The sequence below is a fragment of the Taudactylus pleione genome, unplaced genomic scaffold, assembly GCF_031769625.1.
Source record: "Taudactylus pleione unplaced genomic scaffold, aTauple2 ptg000070l, whole genome shotgun sequence".
Taxonomy (NCBI): domain Eukaryota; kingdom Metazoa; phylum Chordata; class Amphibia; order Anura; family Myobatrachidae; genus Taudactylus; species Taudactylus pleione.
In genome coordinates, this window is record NW_028284472.1 from 1,317,056 (window position 1) to 1,339,696 (window position 22,641).

Genomic DNA, 22,641 nt, shown 5'->3' on the forward strand with positions numbered 1-22,641 from the left:
TATTAGGGACATCTTAGAGGATGGAAGTATAACCATTATACCATTCTTGACTTCAAGGACTTTATGGTTTTCATGGCTGATGAGAATGCAAGGAGATGCCCATTCCGAACATTGGAATGCTCTTAAAGTTCTCCATCAGAGACTGGTTTATCATCAGAATCCCCTACTTTTACTAATGAATGGTGTAGATATTGATCAAGTTTTGCTAACTAGAGTGCTTTCTTACATTCTGTTGGTCATCAGTGTCAGAATTTAGTAGAAGGGCACAAAGGATGCATGCTATGACTGCCTCTTGGGCATTGCTAACTAATGCTTCACCAGACAATCTATCTAGAGTTGATATGTTGTCATCATTCCATGCTTTGAAATTTCATTAAGTGCTTGCCCTCCAAGCCCTTGTCCATCCTCTTTTTGTTCACAAAGTGTTTAAACTTGTCTCTCAATCTTAATCAATTAGTTTTACTATATTATTTGTCTCGCTCTTTATTAAACTTTGCTCAGGTAGTCGCCTTCAGTTCCCACTGAAAATAAATAATCTATTTCCTACTTACCATATGTTTTCCCTCAGTGTAGGAGAATGGCTATAGGCATTCAATGGGAACTTTACTTTTTAAAATGGTATGAAGACGATGTTGAATATAATCATATTTGATTGATTTTTTATGATTTGTATTCAACTTTGACTGTTGCTGTAGAGTACTTTTATTGGATTGCTTGTTATCTGTGGCTCTTCTAGAGAGTTTACATATGGTAAAAAGCTGCATTTTGCAAAACATGGAGATGCCAGAGATTGAACCCGGGGCCTCATACATGCAAAGCATGCGCTCTACCACTGAGCTACATCCCCTATGAGCTGCTATATTTTTATACAAAAGTGATTGCAGCTTTACTTTTCACTAGAAATTTACTACTTTTCAGTGTTATTACAGACATCTTAGAGGATGGAAGTATAACCATTATACCATGCTTGACTTCAAGGACTTTATGGTTTTCATGGCTGATGAGAATGCAAGGAGATGCCCATTCCAAACATTGGAATGCTCTTAAAGTTCTCCATCAGAGACTGGTTTATCATCAGAATCCCCTACTTTTACTAATGAATGGTGTAGATATTGATCAAGTTTTGCAAACTAGAGGGCATTCTTACATTCTGTTTGGTCATCAGTGTCAGAATTTAGTAGAAGGGCACAAAGGATGCATGCTATGACTGCCTCTTGGGCATTGCTAACTAATGCTTCACCAGACAATCTATCTAGAGTTGATATGTTGTCATCATTCCATGCTTTGAAATTTCATTAAGTGCTTGCCCTCCAAGCCCTTGTCCATCCTCTTTCTGTTCACAAAGTGTTTGAACTTGTCTTTCAATCTTAATCAATTAGTTTTACTATATCATTTGTCTCACTCTTTTATTAAACTTTGCTCAGGTAGTCGCCTTCAGTTCCCACTGAAAATAAAAAAAACTATTCCCTACTTTCCATATGTTTTTCCTCAGTGTAGGAGAATGGCAATAGTCATTCAATGGGAACTTTACTTTGAAAAATGGTATGAAGAAGATGTTGAAAATAATCATATTTGATTGATTTTTTATGATTTGTATTCAACTTTGACTATTGCTGTAGATTACTTTTATTGGTTTGCTTGTTATCTGTGTCTCTTCTAGAGAGTTTACATATGGTAAAAAGCTGTATTTTGCAAAACATGGAGATGCCTGGGATTGAACCCGGGGCCTCCTACATGCAAAGCACTGAGCTACATCCCCTTAGAGCTGCTATTTTCTTATGCAAAAGTGATTGCAGCTTTACATTTCACTAGAGATTTACTACTTTTCAGTGTTATTAGGGACATCTTAGAGGATGGAAGTATAACCATTATACCATGCTTGACTTCAAGGACTTTATGGTTTTCATTGCTGATGAGAATGCAAGTAGATGCCCATTCCGAACATTGGAATGCTCTTAAAGTTCTCCATCAGAGAATGGTTTATCATCAGAATCCCCTACTTTTACTAATGAATGGTGTGGATATTGATCAAGTTTTGCTAACTAGAGGGCTTTCTTACATTCTGTTTGGTCATCAGTGTCAGAACTTAGTAGAAGTGCACAAAGGATGCATGCTATTACTGCCTCTTGGGCTAGCTAGCTAATGCTTCACCAGACAATCTAGCTACAGTTGATATGTTGTCATCAATCCATGCTTTGAAATTTCATTAAGTGCTTGCCCTCCAAGCCCATGTCCATCCTCTATTTGTTCACAAAGTGTTTGAATATGTCTCTCAATCTTAATCAATTAGTTTTACTATATTATTTGTCTCGCTCTTTTATTAAACTTTGCTCAGGTAGTCGCCTTCAGTTCCCACAGAAAATAAAAAATCTATTTACTACTTACCATATGTTTTCCCTCAGTGTAGGAGAATGGCTATAGGCATTCAATGGGAACTTTACTTTGAAAAATGGTATGAAGACGATGTTGAATATAATCATATTTGATTGATTTTTTATGATTTGTATTCAACTTTGACTGTTGCTGTCGAGTACTTTTATTGGATTGTTTGTTATCTGTGGCTCTTCTAGAGAGTTTACATATGGTAAAAAGCTGCATTTTGCAAAACATGGAGATGCCAGGGATTGAACCCGGGGCCTCATACATGCAAAGCATGCGCTCTACCACTGAGCTACATCCCCTATGAGCTGCTATATTTTTATACAAAAGTGATTGCAGCTTTACATTTCACTAGAGATTTACTACTTTTCAGTGTTATTAGGGACATCTTAGAGGATGGAAGTATAACCATTATACCATGCTTGACTTCAAGGACTTTATGGTTTTCATTGCTGATGAGAATGCAAGTAGATGCCCATTCCGAACATTGGAATGCTCTTTCTGTTCACAAAGTGTTTGAACTTGTCTCTCAATCTTAATCAATTAGTTTTACTATATCATTTGTCTCACTCTTTTATTAAACTTTGCTCAGGTAGTTGCCTTCAGTTCCCACTGAAAATAAAAAAAACTATTCCCTACTTTCCATATGTTTTCCCTCAGTGTAGGAGAATGGCAATAGGCATTCAATGGGAACTTTACTTTGAAAAATGGTATGAAGAAGATGTTGAAAATAATCATATTTGATTGATTTTTTATGATTTGTATTCAACTTTGACTATTGCTGTAGATTACTTTTATTGGTTTGCTTGTTATCTGTGTCTCTTCTAGAGAGTTTACATATGGTAAAAAGCTGTATTTTGCAAAACATGGAGATGCCTGGGATTGAACCCGGGGCCTCCTACATGCAAAGCACTGAGCTACATCCCCTTAGAGCTGCTATTTTCTTATGCAAAAGTGATTGCAGCTTTACATTTCACTAGAGATTTACTACTTTTCAGTGTTATTAGGGACATCTTAGAGGATGGAAGTATAACCATTATACCATGCTTGACTTCAAGGACTTTATGGTTTTCATGGCAGATGAGAATGCAAGGAGATGCCCATTCCGAACATTGGAATGCTCTTAAAGTTCTCCATCAGAGACTGGTTTATCATCAGAATCCCATACTTTTACTAATGAATGGTGTAGATATTGATCAAGTTTTGCTAACTAGAAGGCTTTCTTACATTCTGTTTGGTCATCAGTGTCAGAACTTAGTAGAAGGGCAAAAAGGATGCATGCTATGACTGCCTCTTGGGCATTGCTAACTAATGCTTCATAAGACAATCTATCTAGAGTTGATATGTTGTCATCTTTCCATGTTTTGAAATTTCATTAAGTGCTTGCCCTCCAAGCCCTTGTCCATCCTCTTTTTGTTCACAAAGTGTTTGAACTTGTCTCTCAATCTTAATCAATTCGTTTTACTATATTATTTGTCTCGCTCTTTTATTAAACTTTGCTCAGGTAGTAGCCTTCAGTTCCCACTGAAAATAAAAAATCTATTTCCTACTTACCATATGTTTTCCCTCAATGTAGGAGAATGGCTATAGGCATTAAATGGGAACTTTACTTTGAAAAATGGTATGAAGACGATGTTGAATATAATCATATTTGATTGATTTTTTATGATTTGTATTCAACTTTGACTGTTGCTGTAGAGTACTTTTATTGGATTGCTTGTTATCTGTGGCTCTTCTAGAGAGTTTACATATGGTAAAAAGCTGCATTTTGCAAAACATGAAGATGCCGGGGATTGAACCCATGGCCTCATACATGCAAAGCACTGAGCTACATCCCCTTAGAGCTGCTATTTTCTTTTGCAAAAGTGATTGCAGCTTTACATTTCACTAGAGATTTACTACTTTTCAGTGTTATTAGGGACATCTTAGAGGATGGAAGTATATCCATTATACCATGCTTGACTTCAAGGACTTTATGGTTTTCATGGCTGATGAGAATGCAAGGAGATGCCCATTCCAAACATTGGAATGCTCTTAAAGTTCTCCATCAGAGACTGGTTTATCATCAGAATCCCCTACTTTTACTAATGAATGGTGTAGATATTGATCAAGTTTTGATAACTAGTGGGCATTCTTACATTCTGTTTGGTCATCAGTGTCAGAATTTAGTAGAAGGGCACAAAGGATGCATGCTATGACTGCCTCTTGGGCATTGCTAACTAATGCTTCACCAGACAATCTATGTAGAGTTGATATGTTGTCATCATTCCATGCTTTGAAATTTCATTAAGTGCTTGCCCTCCAAGCCCTTGTCCATCCTCTTTCTGTTCACAAAGTGTTTGAACTTGTCTCTCAATCTTAATCAATTAGTTTTAAAATATTATTTGTCTCACTCTTTTATTAAACTTTGCTCAGGTAGTCGCCTTCAGTTCCCACTGAAAATAAAAAATACTATTCCCTACTTTCCATATGTTTTCCCTCAGTGTAGGAGAATGGCAATAGGCATTCAATGGGAACTTTACTTTGAAAAATACTATGAAGAAGATGTTGAAAATAATCATATTTGATTGATTTTTTATGATTTGTATTCAACTTTGACTATTGCTGTAGATTACTTTTATTGGTTTGCTTGTTATCTGTGTCTCTTCTAGAGAGTTTACACATGGTAAAAAGCTGTATTTTGCAAAACATGGAGATGCCTGGGATTGAACCCGGGGCCTCCTACATGCAAAGCATGCGCTCTACCACTGAGCTACATCCGCTATGAGCTGCTATATTTTTAATACAAAAGTGATTGCAGCTTTACATTTCACTATTTGATTTACTACTTTTCAGTGTTATTAGGGACATCTTAGAGGATGGAAGTATAACCATTATACCATGCTTGACTTCAAGGACTTTATGGTTTTCATGGCTGATGAGAATGCAAGGAGATGCCCATTCCAAACATTGGAATGCTCTTAAAGTTCTCCATCAGAGATTGGTTTATCATCAGAATCCCCTACTTTTACTAATGAATGGTGTAGATATTGATCAAGTTTTGCTAACTAGAGGGCATTCGTACATTCTGTTTGGTCATCAGTGTCATAATTTAGTAGAAGGGCACAAAGGATGCATGCTATGACTGCCTCTTGTGCATTGCTAACTAATGCTTCACCAGACAATCTATCTAGAGTTGATATGTTGTCATCATTCCATGCTTTGAAATTTCATTAAGCGCTTGCCCTCCAAGCCCTTGTCCATCCTCTTTCTGTTCACAAAGTGTTTGAACTTGTCTCTCAATCTTAATCAATTAGTTTTACTATATTATTTGTCTCACTCTTTTATTAAACTTTGCTCAGGTAGTCGCCTTCAGTTCCCACTGAAAATAAAAAAAAATATTCCCTACTTTCCATATGTTTTCCCTCAGTGTATGAGAATGGCAATAGGCATTCAATGGGAACTTTACTTTGAAAAATGGTATGAAGAAGATGTTGAATATAATCATATTTGATTGATTTTTTATGATTTGAATTCAGCATTGACTATTGCTGTAGATTACTTTTATTGGTTTGCTTGTTATCTGTGTCTCTTCTAGAGAGTTTACATATGGTAAAAAGCTGTATTTTGCAAAACATGGAGATGCCTGGGATTGAACCTGGGGCCTCATATATGCACTCTACCACCAAGCTACATCCCCTATGAGATACTATATTTTTATGCACAAGTGATTGCAGCTTTACATTTCACTAGAGATTTACTACTTTTCAGTGTTATTAGGGACATCTTAGAGGATGGAAGTATAACCATTATACCATGCTTGACTTCAAGGACTTTATGGTTTTCATTGCTGATGAGAATGCAAGTAGATGCCCATTCCGAACATTGGAATGCTCTTAAAGTTCTCCATCAGAGAATGGTTTATCATCAGAATCCCCTACTTTTACTAATGAATGGTGTGGATATTGATCAAGTTTTGCTAACTAGAGGGCTTTCTTACATTCTGTTTGGTCATCAGTGTCAGAACTTAGTAGAAGAGCACAAAGGATGCATGCTATTACTGCCTCTTGGGCTAGCTAGCTAATGCTTCACCAGACAATCTAGCTACAGTTGATATGTTGTCATCAATCCATGCTTTGAAATTTCATTAAGAGCTTGCCCTCCAAGCCCATGTCCATCATTTTTTGTTCACAAAGTGTTTGAATATGTCTCTCAATCTTAATCAATTAGTTTTACTATATTATTTGTCTCGCTCTTTTATTAAACTTTGCTCAGGTAGTCACCAACAGTTCCTACTGAAAATAAAAAATCTATTTCCTACTTACCATATGATTTCCCTCAGTGTAGGAGAATGGCAATAGGCATTCAATGGGAACTTTACTTTGAAAAATGGTATGAAGACGATGTTGAATATAATCATATTTGATTGATTTTTTATGATTTGTATTCAACTTTGACTGTTGCTGTAGAGTACTTTTATTGGATTGCTTGTTATCTGTGGCTCTTCTAGAGAGTTTACATATGGTAAAAAGCTGCATTTTGCAAAAAATAGAGATGCCAGGGATTGAACCCGGGGCCTCATACATGCAAAGCATGCGCTCTACCACTGAGCTACATCCCCTATGAGCTGCTATATTTTTATACAAAAGTGATTGCAGCTTTACATTTCACTAGAGATTTACTACTTTTCAGTGTTATTAGGGACATCTTAGAGGATGGAAGTATTACCATTATACCATGCTTGACTTCAAGGACTTTATGGTTTTCATGGCTGATGAGAATGCAAGGAGATGCCCATTCCAAACATTGGAATGCTCTTAAAGTTCTCCATCAGAGACTGGTTTGTCATCAGAATACCCTACTTTTTCTAATGAATGGTGTGGATATTGATCAAGTTTTGCTAACTAGAGGGCTTTCTTACATTCTGTTTGGTCATCAGTGTCAGAACTTAGTAGAAGGGCACAAAGGATGCATGCTATGACTGCCTCTTAGGCATTGCTAACTAATGCTTCACCAGACAATCTATCTAGAGTTGATATGTTGTCATCATTCCATGCTTTGGAATTTCATTAAGTGCTTGCCCTCCAAGCCCATGTCCATCCTCTTTTTGTTCACAAAGTGTTTGAACTTGTCTCTCAATCTTAATCAATTAGTTTTACTATATTATTTGTCTCGCTCTTTTATTAAACTTTGCTCAGGTAGTAGCCTTCAGTTCCCACTGAAAATAAATAATCTATTTCCTACTTACCATATGTTTTCCCTCAGTGTAGGAGAATGGCTATAGGCAATCAATGGGAACTTTACTTTGAAAAATGGTATGAAGACGATGTTGAATATAATCATATTTGATTGATTTTTTATGATTTGTATTCAACTTTGACTGTTGCTGTAGAGTACTTTTATTGGATTGCTTGTTATCTGTGGCTCTTCTAGAGAGTTTACATATGGTAAAAAGCTGCATTTTGCAAAACATGGAGATGCCAGAGATTGAGCCCGGGGCCTCATACATGCAAAGCATGCGCTCTACCACTGAGCTACATCCCCTATGAGCTGCTATATTTTTATACAGAAGTGATTGCAGCTTTACTTTTCACTAGAAATTTACTACTTTTCAGTGTTATTAGAGACATCTTAGAGGATGGAAGTATAACCATTATACTATGCTTGACTTCAAGGACTTTATGGTTTTCATGGCTGATGAGAATGCAAGGAGATGCCCATTCCAAACATTGGAATGCTCTTAAAGTTCTCCATCAGAGACTGGTTTATCATCAGAATCCCCAACTTTTACTAATGAATGGTGTAGATATTGATCAAGTTTTGCTAACTAGAGGGCATTCTTACATTCTGTTTGGTCATCAGTGTCAGAACTTAGTAGAAGGGCACAAAGGATGCATGCTATTACTGCCTCTTGGGCTAGCTAACTAATGCTTCACCAGACAATCTAGCTACAGTTGATATGTTGTCATCAATCCATGCTTTGAAATTTCATTAAGTGCTTGCCCTCCAAGCCCATGTCCATCCTCTTTTTGTTCACAAAAGTGTTTGAACTTGTCTCTCAATCTTAATCAATTAGATTTGCTATATTATTTGTCGCGCTCTTTTATTAAACTTTGCTCGGGTAGTCGCCTTCAGTTAACACTGTAAATTAAAAATCTATTTCCTACTTACCATATGTTTTCCCTCAGTGTAGGAGAATGGTAATAAGCATTCAATGGGAACTTTACTTTGAAAAATGGAATGAAGACGATGATGAATATAATCATATTAGATTGATTTTTTATGATTTGTATTCAACTTTGACTATTGCTATAGAGTACTTTTATTGGTTTGCTTGTTATCTTTGGCTCTTCTAGACAGTTTACCTATGGCAAAAAGCTGTATTTTGCAAAACATGGAGATGCCGGGGATTGAACCCTTGTCCTCATATATGCACTCTACCACCGAGCTACATCCCCTATGAGATGCTATAGTTTTATACAAAAGTGATTGCAGCTTTATTTTTCACTATAAAATTACTACTTTTCAGTGTTATTAGAGACATCTTAGAGGATGGAAGTATAACCATTATACCATGCTTGACTTCAAGGACTTTATGGTTTTCATGGCTGATGAGAATGCAAGGAGATGCCCATTCCAAACATTGGAATGCTCTTAAAGTTCTCCATCAGAGACTGGTTTATCATCAGAATCCCCTACTTTTACTAATGAATGGTGTAGATATTGATCAAGTTTTGCTAACTAGAGGGCATTCTTACATTCTATTTGGACATCAGTGTCAGAATTTAGCAGAAGGGCACAAAGGATGCATGCTATGACTGCCTCTTGGGAATTGCTAACTAATGCTTCACCAGACAATCTATCTAGAGTTGATATGTTGTCATCATTCCATGCTTTGAAATTTCATTAAGTGCTTGCCCTCCAATCCCTTGTCCATCCTCTTTCTGTTCACAAAGTGTTTGAACTTGTCTCTCAATCTTAATCAATTAGTTTTACTATATTATTTGTCTCACTCTTTTATTAAACTTTGCTCAGGTAGTCGCCTTCAGTTCCCACTGAAAATAAAAAAAACTATTCCCTACTTTCCATATGTTTTCCCTCAGTGTAGGAGAACGGCAATAGGCATTCAATGGGAACTTTACTTTGAAAAATGCTATGAAGAAGATGTTGAAAATAATCATATTTGATAGATTTTTTATGATTTGTATTCAACTTTGACTATTGCTGTAGATTACTTTTATTGGTTTGCTTGTTATCTGTGGCTCTTCTAGAGAGTTTACATATGGTAAAAAGCTGTAGTTTGCAAAACATGGAGATGCCTGGGATTGAACCCGGGGCCTCCTACATGCAAAGCACTGAGCTACATCCCCTTAGAGCTGCTATTTTCTTATGCAAAAGTGATTGCAGCTTTACATTTCACTAGAGATTTACTACTTTTCAGTGTTATTAGGGACATCTTAGAGGATGGAAGTATAACCATTATACCATGCTTGACTTCAAGGACTTTATGGTTTTCATGGCTGATGAGAATGCAAGGAGATGCCCATTCCGAACATTGGAATGCTCTTAAAGTTCTCCATCAGAGACTGGTTTATCATCAGAATCCCCTACTTTTACTAATGAATGGTGTAGATATTGATCAAGTTTTGCTAACTAGAGGGCTTTCTTACATTCTGTTGGTCATCAGTGTCAGAATTTAGTAGAAGGGCACAAAGGATGCATGCTATGACTGCCTCTTGGGCATTGCTAACTAATGCTTCACCAGACAATCTATCTAGAGTTGATATGTTGTCATCATTCCATGCTTTGAAATTTCATTAAGTGCTTGCCCTCCAAGCCCTTGTCCATCCTCTTTTTGTTCACAAAGTGTTTAAACTTGTCTCTCAATCTTAATCAATTAGTTTTACTATATTATTTGTCTCGCTCTTTTATTAAACTTTGCTCAGGTAGTCCCCTTCAGTTCCCACTGAAAATAAAAAATCTATTTCCTACTTACCATATGTTTTCCCTCAGTGTAGGAGAATGGCTATAGGCATTCAATGGGAACTTTACTTTGAAAAATGGTATGAAGACGATGTTGAATAAAATCATATTTGATTGATTTTTTATGATTTGTATTCAATTTTGACTGTTGCTGTAGAGTACTTTTATTGGATTGCTTGTTATCTGTGGCTCTTCTAGAGAGTTTACATATGGTAAAAATCTGCATTTTGCACAACATGGAGATGCCAGGGATTGAACCCGGGGCCTCATACATGCAAAGCATGCGCTCTACCACTGAGCTACATCCCCTATGAGCTGCTATATTTTTATACAAAAGTGATTGCAGCTTTACATTTCACTAGAGATTTACTACTTTTCAGTGTTATTAGGGACATCTTAGAGGATGGAAGTATAACCATTATACCATGCTTGACTTCAAGGACTTTATGGTTTTCATTGCTGATGAGAATGCAAGGAGATGCCCATTCCAAACATTGGAATGCTCTTAAAGTTCTCCATCAGAGACTGGTTTGTCATCAGAATACCCTACTTTTTCTAATGAATGGTGTGGATATTGATCAAGTTTTGCTAACTAGAGGGCTTTCTTAGATTCTGTTGGTCATCAGTGTCAGAACTTAGTAGAAGGGCACAAAGGATGCATGCTATGACTGCCTCTTGGGCATTGCTAACTAATGCTTCACCAGACAATCTATCTAGAGTTGATATGCTGTCATCATTCCATTCTTTGAAATTTCATTAAGTGCTTGCCCTCCAAGCCCATGTCCATCCTCTTTTTGTTCACAAAGTGTTTGAACTTGTCTCTCAATCTTAATCAATTAGTTTTACTATATTATTTGTCTCGCTCTTTTATTAAACTTTGCTCATTTAGTAGCCTTCAGTTCCCACTGAAAATAAATAATCTATTTCCTACTTACCATATGTTTTCCCTCAGTGTAGGAGAATGGCTATAGGCATTCAATGGGAACTTTACTTTGAAAAATGGTATGAAGACGATGTTGAATATAATCATATTTGATTGATTTTTTATGATTTGTATTCAACTTTGACTGTTGCTGTAGAGTACTTTTATTGGATTGCTTGTTATCTGTGGCTCTTCTAGAGAGTTTACATATGGTAAAAAGCTGCATTTTGCAAAACATGGAGATGCCGATGATTGAACCCGGGGCCTCATACATGCAAAGCATGCGCTCTACCACTGAGTTACATCCCCTATGAGCTGCTATATTTTTATACAAAAGTGATTGCAGCTTTACTTTTCACTAGAAATTTACTAATTTTCAGTGTTATTAGAGACATCTTAGAGGATGGAAGTATAACCATTATACCATGCTTGACTTCAAGGACTTTATGGTTTTCATGGCTGATGAGAATGCAAGGAGATGCCCATTCCAAACATTGGAATGTTCTTAAAGTTCTCCATCAGAGACTGGTTTATCATCAGAATCCCCTACTTTTACTAATGAATGGTGTAGATATTGATCAAGTTTTGCTAACTAGAGGGCTTTCTTACATTCTGTTGGTCATCAGTGTCAGAATTTAGTAGAAGGGCACAAAGGATGCATGCTATGACTGCCTCTTGGGCATTGCTAACTAATGCTTCACCAGACAATCTATCTAGAGTTGATATGTTGTCATCATTCCATGCTTTGAAATTTCATTAAGTGCTTGCCCTCCAAGCCCTTGTCCATCCTCTTTTTGTTCACAAAGTGTTTAAACTTGTCTCTCAATCTTAATCAATTAGTTTTACTATATTATTTGTCTCGCTCTTTTATTAAACTTTGCTCAGGTAGTCGCCTTCAGTTCCCACTGAAAATAAAAAATCTATTTCCTACTTACCATATGTTTTCCCTCAGTGTAGGAGAATGGCTATAGGCATTCAATGGGAACTTTACTTTGAAAAATGGTATGAAGACGATGTTGAATATAATCATATTTGATTGATTTTTTATGATTTGTATTCAACTTTGACTGTTGCTGTAGAGTACTTTTATTGGATTGCTTGTTATCTGTGGCTCTTCTAGAGAGTTTACATATGGTAAAAAGCTGCATTTTGCAAAACATGGAGATGCCGGGGATTGAACCCGGGGCCTCATACATGCAAAGCATGCGCTCTACCACTGAGCTACATCCCCTATGAGCTGCTATACTATTATACAAAAGTGATTGCAGCTTTACATTTCACTAGAGATTTACTACTTTTCAGTGTTATTAGGGACATCTTAGAGGATGTAAGTATAACCATTATACCATGCTTGACTTCAAGGACTTTATGGTTTTCATGGCTGATGAGAATGCAAGGAGATGCCCATTCCAAACATTGGAATGCTCTTAAAGTTCTCCATCAGAGACTGGTTTGTCATCAGAATACCCTACTTTTTCTAATGAATGGTGTGGATATTGATCAAGTTTTGCTAACTAGAGGGCTTTCTTACATTCTGTTTGGTCATCAGTGTCAGAACTTAGTAGAAGGGCACAAAGGATGCATGCTATGACTGCCTCTTGGGCATTGCTAACTAATGCTTCACCAGACAATCTATCTAGAGTTGATATGTTGTCATCATTCCATGCTTTGAAATTTCATTAAGTGCTTGCCCTCCAAGCCCATGTCCATCCTCTTTTTGTTCACAAAGTGTTTGAACTTGTCTCTCAGTCTTAATCAATTAGTTTTACTATATTATTTGTCTCGCTCTTTTATTAAACTTTGCTCAGGTAGTAGCCTTCAGTTCCCACTGAAAATAAATAATCTATTTCCTACTTACCATATGTTTCACTCAGTGTAGGAGAATGGCTATAGGCATTCAATGGGAACTTTACTTTGAAAAATGGTATGAAGACGATATTGAATATAATCATATTTGATTGATTTTTTATGATTTGTATTCAACTTTGACTGTTGCTGTAGAGTACTTTTATTGGATTGCTTGTTATCTGTGGCTCTTCTAGAGAGTTTACATATGGTAAAAAGCTGCTTTTTGCAAAACATGGAGATGCCAGAGATTGAGCCCGGGGCCTCCTACATGCAAAGCATGCGCTCTACCACTGAGCTACATCCCCTATGAGCTGCTATATTTTTATACAGAAGTGATTGCAGCTTTACTTTTCACTAGAAATTTACTACTTTTCAGTGTTATTAGAGACATCTTAGAGGATGGAAGTATAACCATTATACCATGCTTGACTTCAAGGACTTTATGGTTTTCATGGCTGATGAGAATGCAAGGAGATGCCCATTCCAAACATTGGAATGCTCTTAAAGTTCTCCATCAGAGACTGGTTTATCATCAGAATCCCCTACTTTTACTAATGAATGGTGTAGATATTGATCAAGTTTTGCTAACTAGAGGGCATTCTTACATTCTGTTTGGTCATCAGTGTCAGAACTTAGTAGAAGGGCACAAAGGATGCATGCTATTACTGCCTCTTGGGCTAGCTAGCTAATGCTTCACCAGACAATCTAGCTACAGTTGATATGTTGTCATCAATCCATGCTTTGAAATTTCATTAAGTGCTTGCCCTCCAAGCCCATGTCCATCCTCTTTTTGTTCACAAAAGTGTTTGAACTTGTCTCTCAATCTTAATCAATTAGATTTGCTATATTATTTGTCGCGCTCTTTTATTAAACTTTGCTCGGGTAGTCGCCTTCAGTTCCCACTGTAAATTAAAAATCTATTTCCTACTTACCATATGTTTTCCCTCAGTGTAGGAGAATGGTAATAAGCATTCAATGGGAACTTTACTTTGAAAAATGGACTGAAGACGATGATGAATATAATCATATTAGATTGATTTTTTATGATTTGTATTCAACTTTGACTATTGCTATAGAGTACTTTTATTGGTTTGCTTGTTATCTTTGGCTCTTCTAGACAGTTTACCTATGGCAAAAAGCTGTATTTTGCAAAACATGAAGATGCCGGGGATTGAACCCTTGTCCTCATATATGCACTCTACCACCGAGCTACATCCCCTATGAGATGCTATATTTTTATGCACAAGTGATTGCAGCTTTACATTTCACTAGAGATTTACTACTTTTCAGTGTTATTAGGGACATCTTAGAGGATGGAAGTATAACCTTTATACCATGCTTGACTTCAAGGACTTTATGGTTTTCATTGCTGATGAGAATGCAAGTAGATGCCCATTCCGAACATTGGAATGCTCTTAAAGTTCTCCATCAGAGAATGGTTTATCATCAGAATCCCCTATTTTACTAATGAATGGTGTGGATATTGATCAAGTTTTGCTAACTAGAGGGCTTTCTTACATTCTGTTTGGTCATCAGTGTCAGAACTTAGTAGAAGAGCACAAAGGATGCATGCTATTACTGCCTCTTGGGCTAGCTAGCTAATGCTTCACCAGACAATCTAGCTACAGTTGATATGTTGTCATCAATCCATGCTTTAAAATTTAATTAAGTGCTTGCCCTCCAAGCCCTTGTCCATCCTCTTTTTGTTCACAAAGTGTTTAAACTTGTCTCTCAATCTTAATCAATTAGTTTTACTATATTTTTTGTCTCGCTCTTTTATTAAACTTTGCTCAGGTAGTCGCCTTCAGTTCCCACTGAAAATAAATAATCTATTTCCTACTTACCATATGTTTTCCCTCAGTGTAGGAGAATGGCTATAGGCATTCAATGGGAACTTTACTTTGAAAAATGGTATGAAGACGATGTTGAATATAATCATATTTGATTGATTTTTTATGATTTGTATTCAACTTTGACTGTTGCTGTAGAGTACTTTTATTGGATTGCTTGTTATCTGTGGCTCTTCTAGAGAGTTTACATATGGTAAAAAGCTGCATTTTGCAAAACATGGAGATGCCTCATACATGCAAAGCATGCGCTCTACCACTGAGCTATATCCCCTATGAGCTGCTATAGTTTTATACAAAAGTGATTGCAGCTTTATTTTTCACTATAAATTTACTACTTTTCAGTGTTATTAGAGACATCTTAGAGGATGGAAGTATAACCATTATACCATGCTTGACTTCAAGGACTTTATGGTTTTCATGGCTGATGAGAATGCAAGGAGATGCCCATTCCAAACATTGGAATGCTCTTAAAGTTCTCCATCAGAGACTGGTTTATCATCAGAATCCCCTACTTTTACTAATGAATGGTGTAGATATTGATCAAGTTTTGCTAACTAGAGGGCATTCTTACATTCTATTTGGTCATCAGTGTCAGAATTTAGCAGAAGGGCACAAAGGATGCATGCTATGACTGCCTCTTGGGAATTGCTAACTAATGCTTCACCAGACAATCTATCTAGAGTTGATATGTTTTCATCATTCCATGCTTTGAAATTTCATTAAGTGCTTGCCCTCCAAGCCCTTGTCCATCCTCTTTCTGTTCACAAAGTGTTTGAACTTGTCTCTCAATCTTAATCAATTAGTTTTACTATATTATTTGTCTCACTCTTTTATTAAACTTTGCTCAGGTAGTCGCCTTCAGTTCCCACTGAAAATAAAAAAAACTATTCCCTACTTTCCATATGTTTTCCCTCAGTGTAGGAGAATGGCAATAGGCATTCAATGGGAACTTTACTTTGAAAAATGCTATGAAGAAAATGTTGAAAATAATCATATTTGATTGATTTTTTATGATTTGTATTCAACTTTGACTATTGCTGTAGATTACTTTTATTGGTTTGCTTGTTATCTGTGGCTCTTCTAGAGTGTTTACATATGGTAAAAAGCTGTATTTTGCAAAACATGGAGATGCCTGGGATTGAACCCGGGGCCTCCTACATGCAAAGCACTGAGCTACATCCCCTTAGAGCTGCTATTTTCTTATGCAAAAGTGATTGCAGCTTTACATTTCACTAGAGATTTACTACTTTTCAGTGTTATTAGGGACATCTTAGAGGATGGAAGTATAACCATTATACCATGCTTGACTTCAAGGACTTTATGGTTTTCATTGCTGATGAGAATGCAAGGAGATGCCCATTCCAAACATTGGAATGCTCTTAAAGTTCTCCATCAGAGACTGGTTTGTCATCAGAATACCCTACTTTTTCTAATGAATGGTGTAGATATTGATCAAGTTTTGCTAACTAGAGGTCTTTCTTACATTCTGTTTGGTCATCAGTGTCAGAACTTAGTAGAAGGGCACAAAGGATGCATGCTATGACTGCCTCTTGGGCATTGCTAACTAATGCTTCACCAGACAATCTATCTAGAGTTGATATGTTGTCATCATTCCATGCTTTGAAATTTCTTTAAGTGCTTGCCCTCCAAGCCCATGTCCATCCTCTTTTTGTTCACAAAGTGTTTGAACTTGTCTCTCAATCTTAATCAATTAGTTTTACTATATTATTTGTCTCGCTCTTTTATTAAACTTTGCTCAGGTAGTAGCCTTCAGTTCCCACTGAAAATAAATAATCTATTTCTTACTTACCATATGTTTTCCCTCAGTGTAGGAGAATGGCTATAGGCATTCAATGGGAACTTTACTTTGAAAAATGGTATGAAGACGATGTTGAATATAATCATATTTGATTGATTTTTTATGATTTGTATTCAACTTTGACTGTTGCTGTAGAGTACTTTTATTGGATTGCTTGTTATCTGTGGCTCTTCTAGAGAGTTTACATATGGTAAAAAGCTGCATTTTGCAAAACATGGAGATGCCAGAGATTGAACCCGGGGCCTCATACATGCAAAGCATGCGCTCTACCATTGAGCTACATCCCCTATGAGCTGCTATATTTTTATACAAAAGTGATTGCAGCTTTACTTTTCACTAGAAATTTACTACTTTTCAGTGTTATTAGAGACATCTTAGAGGATGGAAGTATAACCATTATACCATGCTTGACTTCAAGGACTTTATGGTTTTCATGGCTGATGAGAATGCAAGGAGATGCCCATTCCAAACATTGGAATGCTCTTAAAGTTCTCCATCAGAGACTGGTTTATCATCAGAATCCCCTACTTTTACTAATGAATGGTGTAGATATTGATCAAGTTTTGCTAACTAGAGGGCATTCTTACATTCTGTTTGGTCATCAGTGTCAGAATTTTGTAGAAGGGCACAAAGGATGCATGCTATAACTGCCTCTTGGGCATTGCTAACTAATGCTTCACCAGACAATCTATCTAGAGTTGATATGTTGTCATCATTCCATGCTTTGAAAAATTATTTAAGTGCTTGCCCTCCAAGCCCTTGTCCATCCTCTTTCTGTTCACAAAGTGTTTGAACTTGTCTCTCAATCTTAATCAATTAGTTTTACTATATCATTTGTCTCACTCTTTTATTAAACTTTGCTCAGGTAGTCGCCTTCAGTTCCCACTGAAAATAAAAAAAACTATTTCCTACTTTCCATATGTTTTCCCTCAGTGTAGGAGAATGGCAATAGGCATTCAATGGGAACTTTACTTTGAAAAATGCTATGAAGAAGATGTTGAAAATAATCATATTTGATTGATTTTTTATGATTTGTATTCAACTTTGACTATTGCTGTAGATTACTTTTATTGGTTTGCTTGTTATCTGTGTCTCTTCTAGAGAGTTTACATATGGTAAAAAGCTGTATTTTGCAAAACATGGAGATGCCTGGGATTGAACCCGGGGCCTCCTACATGCAAAGCACTGAGCTACATCCCCTTAGAGCTGCTATTTTCTTATGCAAAAGTGATTGCAGCTTTACATTTCACTAGAGATTTACTACTTTTCAGTGTTATTAGGGACATCTTAGAGGATGGAAGTATAACCATTATACCATGCTTGACTTCAAGGACTTTATGGTTTTCATGGCTGATGAGAATGCAAGGAGATGCCCATTCCGAACATTGGAATGCTCTTAAAGGTCTCCATCAGAGACTGGTTTATCATCAGAATCCCCTACTTTTACAAATGAATGGTGTAGATATTGATCAAGTTTTGCTAACTAGAGGGCTTTCTTACATTCTGTTTGGTCATCAGTGTCAGAATTTAGTAGAAGGGCACAAAGGATGCATGCTATGACTGCCTCTTGGGCATTGCTAACTAATGCTTCACCAGACAATCTATCTAGAGTTGATATGTTGTCATCATTCCATGCTTTGAAATTTCATTAAGTGCTTGCCCTCCAAGCCCTTGTCCATCCTCTTTCTGTTCACAAAGTGTTTAAACTTGTCTCTCAATCTTAATCAATTAGTTTTACTATATTATTTGTCTCGCTCTTTTATTAAACTTTGCTCAGGTAGTCGCCTTCAGTTCCCACTGAAAATAAAAAAAACTATTCCCTACTTTCCATATGTTTTCCCTCAGTGTAGGAGAATGGCAATAGGCATTCAATGGGAACTTTACTTTGAAAAATGCTATGAAGAAGATGTTGAAAATAATCATATTTGATTGATTTTTTATGATTTGTATTCAACTTTGACTATTGCTGTAGATTACTTTTATTGGTTTGCTTGTTATCTGTGTCTCTTCTAGAGAGTTTACATATGGTAAAAAGCTGTATTTTGCAAAACATGGAGATGCCGGGGATTGAACCCGGGGCCTCCTACATGCAAAGCACTGAGCTACATCCCCTTAGAGCTGCTATTTTCTTATGCAAAAGTGATTGCAGCTTTACATTTCACTAGAGATTTAGTACTTTTCAGTGTTATTAGGGACATCTTAGAGGATGGAAGTATAACCATTATACCATGCTTGACTTCAAGGACTTTATGGTTTTCATGGCAGATGAGAATGCAAGGAGATGCCCATTCCAAACATTGGAATGCTCTTAAAGTTCTCCATCAGAGACTGGTTTGTCATCAGAATACCCTACTTTTTCTAATGAATGGTGTGGATATTGATCAAGTTTTGCTAACTAGAGGGCTTTCTTACATTCTGTTTGGTCATCAGTGTCAGAACTTAGTAGAAGGGCACAAAGGATGCATGCTATGACTGCCTCATGGGCATTGCTAACTAATGCTTCACCAGACAATCTATCTAGAGTTGATATGTTGTCATCATTCCATGCTTTGGAATTTCATTAAGTGCTTGCCCTCCAAGCCCATGTCCATCCTCTTTTTGTTCACAAAGTGTTTGAACTTGTCTCTCAATCTTAATCAATTAGTTTTACTATATTATTTGTCTCGCTCTTTTATTAAACTTTGCTCAGGTAGTAGCCTTCAGTTCCCACTGAAAATAAATAATCTATTTCCTACTTACCATATGTTTTCCCTCAGTGTAGGAAAATGGCTATAGGCAATCAATGGGAACTTTACTTTGAAAAATGGTATGAAGACGATGTTGAATATAATCATATTTGATTGATTTTTTATGATTTGTATTCAACTTTGACTGTTGCTGTAAAGTACTTTTATTGGATTGCTTGTTATCTGTGGCTCTTCTAGAGAGTTTACATATGGTAAAAAGCTGCATTTTGCAAAACATGGAGATGCCAGAGATTGAGCCTGGGGCCTCATACATGCAAAGCATGCGCTCTACCACTGAGCTACATCCCCTATGAGCTGCTATATTTTTATACAGAAGTGATTGCATCTTTACTTTTCACTAGAAATTTACTACTTTTCAGTGTTATTAGAGACATCTTAGAGGATGGAAGTATAACCATTATACCATGCTTGACTTCAAGGACTTTATGGTTTTCATGGCTGATGAGAATGCAAGGAGATGCCCATTCCAAACATTGGAATGCTCTTAAAGTTCTCCATCAGAGACTGGTTTATCATCAGAATCCCCTACTTTTACTAATGAATGGTGTAGATATTGATCAAGTTTTGCTAACTAGAGGGCATTCTTACATTCTGTTTGGTCATCAGTGTCAGAACTTAGTAGAATGGCACAAAGGATGCATGCTATTACTGCCTCTTGGGCTAGCTAGCTAATGCTTCACCAGACAATCTAGCTACAGTTGATATGTTGTCATCAATCCATGCTTTGAAATTTCATTAAGTGCTTGCCCTCCAAGCCCATGTCCATCCTCTTTTTGTTCACAAAAGTGTTTGAACTTGTCTCTCAATCTTAATCAATTAGATTTGCTATATTATTTGTCGCGCTCTTTTATTAAACTTTGCTCGGGTAGTCGCCTTCAGTTCCCACTGTAAATTAAAAATCTATTTCCTACTTACCATATGTGTTCCCTCAGTGTAGGAGAATGGTAATAAGCATTCAATGGGAACTTTACTTTGAAATATGGACTAAAGACGATGATGAATATAATCATATTAGATTGATTTTTTATGATTTGTATTCAACTTTGACTATTGCTATAGAGTACTTTTATTGGTTTGCTTGTTATCTTTGGCTCTTCTAGACAGTTTACCTATGGCAAAAAGCTGTATTTTGCAAAACATGAAGATGCCGGGGATTGAACCCTTGTCCTCATATATGCACTCTACCACCGAGCTACATCCCCTATGAGATGCTATATTTTTATGCACAAGTGATTGCAGCTTTACATTTCACTAGAGATTTACTACTTTTCAGTGTTATTAGGGACATCTTAGAGGATGGAAGTATAACCTTTATACCATGCTTGACTTCAAGGACCTTATGGTTTTCATTGCTGATGAGAATGCAAGTAGATGCCCATTCCGAACATTGGAATGCTCTTAAAGTTCTCCATCAGAGAATGGTTTATCATCAGAATCCCCTATTTTACTAATGAATGGTGTGGATATTGATCAAGTTTTGCTAACTAGAGGGCTTTCTTACATTCTGTTTGGTCATCAGTGTCAGAACTTAGTAGAAGGGCACAAAGGATGCATGCTATGACTGCCTCTTGGGCATTGCTAACTAATGCTTCACCAGACAATCTATCTAGAGTTGATATGTTGTCATCATTCCATGCTTTGGAATTTCATTAAGTGCTTGCCCTCCAAGCCCATGTCCATCCTCTTTTTGTTCACAAAGTGTTTGAACTTGTCTCTCAATCTTAATCAATTAGTTTTACTATATTATTTGTCTCGCACTTTTATTAAACTTTGCTCAGGTAGTAGCCTTCAGTTCCCACTGAAAATAAATAATCTATTTCCTACTTACCATATGTTTTCCCTCAGTGTAGGAGAATGGCTATAGGCAATCAATGGGAACTTTACTTTGAAAAATGGTATGAAGACGATGTTGAATATAATCATATTTGATTGATTTTTTATGATTTGTATTCAACTTTGACTGTTGCTGTAGAGTACTTTTATTGGATTGCTTGTTATCTGTGGCTCTTCTAGAGAGTTTACATATGGTAAAAAGCTGCATTTTGCAAAACATGGAGATGCCAGAGATTGAGCCCGGGGCCTCATACATGCAAAGCATGCGCTCTACCACTGAGCTACATCCCCTATGAGCTGCTATATTTTTATACAGAAGTGATTGCAGCTTTACTTTTCACTAGAAATGTACTACTTTTCAGTGTTATTAGAGACATCTTAGAGGATGGAAGTATAACCATTATACCATGCTTGACTTCAAGGACTTTATGGTTTTCATGGCTGATGAGAATGCAAGGAGATGCCCATTCCAAACATTGGAATGCTCTTAAAGTTCTCCATCAGAGACTGGTTTATCATCAGAATCCCCTACTTTTACTAATGAATGGTGTAGATATTGATCAAGTTTTGCTAACTAGAGGGCATTCTTACATTCTGTTTGGTCATCAGTGTCAGAACTTAGTAGAATGGCACAAAGGATGCATGCTATTACTGCCTCTTGGGCTAGCTAGCTAATGCTTCACCAGACAATCAAGCTACAGTTGATATGTTGTCATCAATCCATGCTTTGAAATTTCATTAAGTGCTTGCCCTCCAAGCCCATGTCCATCCTCTTTTTGTTCACAAAAGTGATTGAACTTGTCTCTCAATCTTAATCAATTAGATTTGCTATATTATTTGTCGCGCTCTTTTATTAAACTTTGCTCGGGTAGTCGCCTTCAGTTCACACTGTAAATTAAAAATCTATTTCCTACTTACCATATGTTTTCCCTCAGTGTAGGAGAATGGTAATAAGCATTCAATGGGAACTTTACTTTGAAAAATGGAATGAAGACGATGATGAATATAATCATATTAGATTGATTTTTTATGATTTGTATTCAACTTTGACTATTGCTATAGAGTACTTTTATTGGTTTGCTTGTTATCTTTGGCTCTTCTAGACAGTTTACCTATGGCAAAAAGCTGTATTTTGCAAAACATGAAGATGCCGGGGATTGAACCCTTGTCCTCATATATGCACTCTACCACCGAGCTACATCCCCTATGAGATGCTATATTTTTATGCACAAGTGATTGCAGCTTTACATTTCACTAGAGATTTACTACTTTTCAGTGTTA

General features: G+C 36.6%; 9 non-coding genes across 9 annotated transcripts; all 9 read right to left on the reverse strand.

The window, feature by feature from the left end:
* Positions 1–775: 775 nt before the first annotated feature.
* TRNAA-UGC (transfer RNA alanine (anticodon UGC)) lies at positions 776–847 on the reverse strand. Its single transcript has one exon. It is a non-coding gene; the product is annotated as a tRNA-Ala (tRNA).
* A 1,762-nt stretch (positions 848–2,609) lies between these two features.
* TRNAA-UGC (transfer RNA alanine (anticodon UGC)) lies at positions 2,610–2,681 on the reverse strand. Its single transcript has one exon. It is a non-coding gene; the product is annotated as a tRNA-Ala (tRNA).
* A 4,226-nt stretch (positions 2,682–6,907) lies between these two features.
* Positions 6,908–6,979, reverse strand: TRNAA-UGC (transfer RNA alanine (anticodon UGC)). Its single transcript has one exon. It is a non-coding gene; the product is annotated as a tRNA-Ala (tRNA).
* Positions 6,980–7,830: 851 nt separating this feature from the next.
* On the reverse strand, positions 7,831–7,902 carry TRNAA-UGC (transfer RNA alanine (anticodon UGC)). The gene has a single exon. It is a non-coding gene; the product is annotated as a tRNA-Ala (tRNA).
* Positions 7,903–10,578: 2,676 nt separating this feature from the next.
* On the reverse strand, positions 10,579–10,650 carry TRNAA-UGC (transfer RNA alanine (anticodon UGC)). The gene has a single exon. It is a non-coding gene; the product is annotated as a tRNA-Ala (tRNA).
* Positions 10,651–12,422: 1,772 nt separating this feature from the next.
* TRNAA-UGC (transfer RNA alanine (anticodon UGC)) lies at positions 12,423–12,494 on the reverse strand. The gene has a single exon. It is a non-coding gene; the product is annotated as a tRNA-Ala (tRNA).
* Positions 12,495–16,995: 4,501 nt separating this feature from the next.
* TRNAA-UGC (transfer RNA alanine (anticodon UGC)) lies at positions 16,996–17,067 on the reverse strand. Its single transcript has one exon. It is a non-coding gene; the product is annotated as a tRNA-Ala (tRNA).
* Positions 17,068–19,743: 2,676 nt separating this feature from the next.
* TRNAA-UGC (transfer RNA alanine (anticodon UGC)) lies at positions 19,744–19,815 on the reverse strand. Its single transcript has one exon. It is a non-coding gene; the product is annotated as a tRNA-Ala (tRNA).
* A 1,764-nt stretch (positions 19,816–21,579) lies between these two features.
* TRNAA-UGC (transfer RNA alanine (anticodon UGC)) lies at positions 21,580–21,651 on the reverse strand. The gene has a single exon. It is a non-coding gene; the product is annotated as a tRNA-Ala (tRNA).
* Positions 21,652–22,641: the final 990 nt, after the last annotated feature.